Source organism: Ranitomeya variabilis, chromosome 3 (assembly GCF_051348905.1).
Source record: "Ranitomeya variabilis isolate aRanVar5 chromosome 3, aRanVar5.hap1, whole genome shotgun sequence".
NCBI lineage: Eukaryota > Metazoa > Chordata > Amphibia > Anura > Dendrobatidae > Ranitomeya > Ranitomeya variabilis.
Genome location: NC_135234.1, coordinates 222,264,935 through 222,269,836, shown reverse-complemented (window position 1 = coordinate 222,269,836; position 4,902 = coordinate 222,264,935). Strand labels below are relative to the sequence as shown.

General features: G+C 45.2%; 1 long non-coding RNA gene across 1 annotated transcript; it reads right to left on the bottom strand.

Moving 5' to 3' along the window:
- Positions 1 to 1,607: 1,607 nt before the first annotated feature.
- On the bottom strand, positions 1,608 to 4,611 carry LOC143818093 (uncharacterized). Its single transcript, XR_013224304.1, has 4 exons — positions 3,883 to 4,611; positions 3,343 to 3,538; positions 3,027 to 3,189; positions 1,608 to 2,229 (listed from the first exon to the last, which is right to left on the bottom strand). It is a non-coding gene; the product is annotated as an uncharacterized LOC143818093 (long non-coding RNA).
- Between the last annotated feature and the right edge of the window lie 291 nt (positions 4,612 to 4,902).

Genomic DNA, 4,902 nt, shown 5'->3' with positions numbered 1-4,902 from the left:
ACTGTGACTGGCACCACACCATGGCGAGGCCAACAGGCTTCGGTTGTGCATGGGTTGTGCCACTCACACAGCCTTGGAACATGCGGCTGCAGTGCGGGAAAAAAGCAGATCATCAACCGCACACAAGGAAGCCGTGTCCATATGCTAGTATTTGGAAAGTGTACACTTTGCCAACGAGGGAGCCGATCTAGTTCGCTCCACTCTTGCTATTGTAAAGTATTGAAGTCAGGATGCAGACATACATCCTGATTCAAATAGTGTCAACACTTTGCCATGTGACCATTGCAACCACAGGAACACTGACCTTATTCTATGTATACAATCTATGTAATAATAGTTAAGGTACCTTCACACTAAACGATATCGCTAGCAATCCGTTACGTTGCAGCGTCCTGGCTAGCGATATCGTTGAGTTTGACAGGCAGCAGCGATCAGGATCATGCTGTGATATCGCTGGTCGTTGGTTACAAGAACTTTATTTTGTCGTCAGATCGCCGTGTATCGTTGTGTTTGACAGCAAAAGCAACGATACCAGCGATGTTTTACAATGGTAAACAGGGTAAATATCAGGTTACTAAGCGCTGGGCTGCACTTAGTAACCCGATGTTTACCCTGGTTACCATCGTAAAACTAAAAAAAAAAAACAGTACATACTCACATTCGTGTCCCCCGGCGTCCGCTTCCTGCACTGACTGAGTGCCGGCCGTAAAGTGAAAGCACAGCAGAGCGGTGACGTCACCGCTCTGCTGTTAGGGCCGGCACTCAGTCAGTGCAGGGATGCGGACGCCGGGGGACGCGAATGTGAGTATGTACTGTTTTTTTTTTTAGTTTTACTATGGTAACCAGGCTAAAAATCGGGTTACTAATATGCGCGGCCCTGCGCTTAGCAACCCGATGTTTACCCTGGTTACCCGGGGACCTCGCCATCGTTGGTCGCTGGAGAGCTGTCTGTGTGACAGCTCTCCCGCGACCAAACAGCGATGCTGCAGCGATCAGCATCATTGTCTGTATCGCTGGAGCATTAAGTGAGAAGGTACCTTTAGTGTTTGGAAACACCTCATACAGCAATGACAGACAACAAAAAAAAGTCAAAATCAAAATTGTTAAAATACTGTCTGACATTGCATATATATGAGGTTTTTGAAGCACAAAATATGTGTAGACGGCGCACGGTGTGAATTGCCGAGAAGTATACTGCACAATAAAAACAAATATTGATGGAAACATAACATTTTTTATTGGGGAAACAGGAAAAAAAGTTGGGAAGAAACTTATGGCGTATCAACCTCAGCTACCATGGGTGAGTGGTAAGTCTCTGGGGAATGGTGAGAGGAAGAGGATGATGTTGAGCCATAGTCCAGTAGGCTAGACGGCAATTCAAAGCCCTCAACGTACCCTGGCGACTAGACAGCAACCTCTGTAGGGGAGGGAGGAGGCAAAACAAGTCTTCCACTGGTTCTTGACTGGCTCTGGCTGCCCCTGCTGTGGCTAGACCCCTGTCGCGAAGTAGGTGTCTGTATTGGAGCAGCCAGAGACGCAGTAGATGTCCTCCTTCTCTTCCTCGGCAGCTCCCACAGCATGATGGCTACAGGAGGATGAGGGCCTGGCAGGAGCAGGAGTCGGCGGCTCGATGTCATGGTGTCTGCGGTGGCGTCCCTCCGCACGCGGACCTCGGTGGGGTGGCTGGAGTGACTCTGCAGCAGGAGTCGGAGTCATGCTAGCCAGCGACGGCACTACGGGCATTGTAGTCGCTGACTGCATTCTCCGAGCCGCCTGCAGAGCCCTCACGTAGGCAGTGTTGCAGGCCTGCATCACCGAAATCTGGAGTTCCGGCGTATGGTGTTCCACCATGCCCTTAGCAATGGCACTAAAAAATGTTTGGCCGGCCTCGAGAGCTCGGATTCCATATTTTCAAGGCGCCGGTCGATATTGGACAGAGCAGTGTCCATTCTATCGCCCAGCGCCTTGAAACAATTCTGGAAGACCGTGCCCAAATGCAAAAATTCGGGCATTGTTGGCCTGTCCGAGGCCCGCTGGCGCTGTCGGGAAAACCCGAAAGAAGGAGCGCCAGAGGCCTCGGCCAGGGGAACACCTGATGGACTGGCTGCCTGTTCTCCAGATGGTGGTGCAAGCCTGCTCTCGCTGTGGGATGGCTGGGACGGGTCAGATGGCGATTCATGAAGGTCCGCTCCAGATGGGCGAGCAGGCTCGAGGGTGCTGCTGTGTGTTCTGTGAAAAGATAAGGGAAACATTAGTCTTCAATTAATAACCTATCACATACGCCAACTCCTGTAATAATTAAAGTTAACATTACATGACACAACAATAGATTACAATCCTCTGTCTCTTAGTCTGTCTGGCCTTTAATAAATTGCTGATTGTTATCGCCAGCTGCTTGTTATGGCTGACGAGACCAATCATGGACGTACCAACTGCAGAACAAAATGAGCGCTCCTTCCCACTGCCAAAGCCTTTTGACCGCATACCACTGTCATCGGCGAACACACGTCTGGCGTTATTTTTTTTTTTTTGGGAGAAAAAACATTTTTGTCATAAACTCTTTAGTATTGACGCTGCCTATGCCGCATTAATAGTAAAAAATTTTAAGTTAAGAGAAAAATGTAAAACAAAACCAAAAAAAATTTATTATCTACAGTGACTTTTCAGACGACTGCCATTTTTACGCTGATCGCAGGAACTGCCATGACGTTAGGGTCATGTGATCGAGACGTCATCATAATTCCTGCGATCAGACCTACCCTGACTCTGAACGTAACCTGTCATGGACTACTTGAACTCACGCAGTTAACCCAAAAAGTTACTAAAGAGAATGGCCAATATACCATCCCACTAGGGAAAAAGTAACGTGGATGGCCAATATGCTACGCTGACTACATGGATGGCCAATACACTATGTGCCTGGGCAATATACTATGTGGATGCGCAATGTACTTGGCTGGGCAATATGCTATGTGGCTGGGCAATATGGTATGTGGACATGCATATTGTGCAGTACCAATACTTACTGTCGTCGGCCAAGGACCGGTCTCAGGAACTGTAACGCCCGGTTGTATTTATAGGGCACAGACCTGGCCGCAGCAGCACCACTGCGAGCTTGCTTCTCATCATTACGGATGCCCTTATTGAAACGGTCCTTCATGGATCGCCATCTGGTCTTCAACTTTTTGACTATGAATGAAAACAACAAAAATGGTTACATATTTAGCATTTTAAAATGATAAAACAACCGTGTGCGATGCAAGGTTGAAGGCGTTGATTGCACCACACATGGTTGTGTTATCCGGGCCTGATGGGTCATAGCGGTGTTTCAGCAATACTCACCAAAGTTGCCTTTGTCCTTGGCAGGAGCGCTGTCAAAGCCATCTCACAATGACTTTGCCACCTCCGCCCACATCCGCCTCAACACCACCTGGTCCGCGTGCCGGGGGTCACGGGGGTCCCACAACGGGCCACGCTCCTGTATGCTTGTGATTAGGAGGTCTACATCAATACTCTCACCGTGGTCCCGTTGTGAAACCTAGAATAATTGGAAACATTAAGGTTAAAGATTTGAAAATATGAACAACCACCAGCTCCTGTCATGATATGTACTTTTGCCCTGTCCTGTCTTTTAAAAATATGGCATTTGATGTATGTAACTCAGATTTCTATAGCTGTTTTTATGTATGTTCTTGTGCAGGGAGTTCACCTGTATGTCACCTTCCCCCAATACTTACAGCCCTTAAAATCAATAATGCTTTCTCAACATCACTAGTGAAAGCAGGATGCTAGTCAAATGTACTCTTCCTCACAGCAGGATGCTAGTCACATGTACTTAAAAAAAAAAAATTCCCCCCCCCCCAAAAAAAAAAAATAACTTACTCGCCCGCTTGACGCCACATCTTGGCCCCGAGCTCGCTGCTCCTGCTGGTTCCCTTCCTCCTCACTTGAAGAAGACTGTAAAAATTGTTGAAGACAAAAATTAGTGCCAAGGCTACAAATGACAGCGAATAGTAAGAAACTGGACATAATTACTCACTGAACTCCCCTGCGCCGATTGGCTAGATGCTGACTCAGTCGCCATTCTTGCACGTTATTCTGCAATGAAAAAAGGAAAAAAAAATCAAATTCAAAGCAAACACTGCCACATACAATGAAATAGCAAAAAACAAAAAAAAAAACAAAAAAAATCTACCACAAAGGACTGTTGACTCATAGGACAATGCAAACTCAACAAGCGATACCACAACGCCATACATTGCAAGAGAATACAATAGCAGATACAACACAATGCAGAGTATAGCAAAAAGTGTCATCCACAATAATAGACCAAAAAAAAATTAAGTTAAAATAGACCCCTATGTCCAAATGTGAAAAAAAAAAAAAAAGAGGATCAATGAAATAGCAAACTATTGAACGCAATACTTTACAATTACAACAAGACATGATCCACAACAACACCATCTCGTGACATAGAACCACAGAAATACATCAGAAACAGGTACTAAAAACCATTCTATATAAAGCAATAAACATTATGGTACAACCGCTGTTAAAATATACAGCAACCCAATACAAGATAAGTCAAATAGAAAAAAAAACCATGAAAGAAACCCCCCCACAAAAAACAATACATCCATACTCCAAACTTTACTATGCAAACAGTCAAGGAAGGAAGGAGAGTATATGCCATACGGTTACAAACGCCGGAAAACCATCAGAAAAAGAAAAAAAATAATAATAACATATATGAAAACATAAAAATACAATTGACAATAGAATGGCATATAGCCAAAAGGAACAATACAATACAAATGAAACATCATAAATGTAGCCCCCCCACCACCAAGAAAAGACACTCAAGGAAAAAAAAAATACGGTAAAGAAAAGGCAATCCCAACA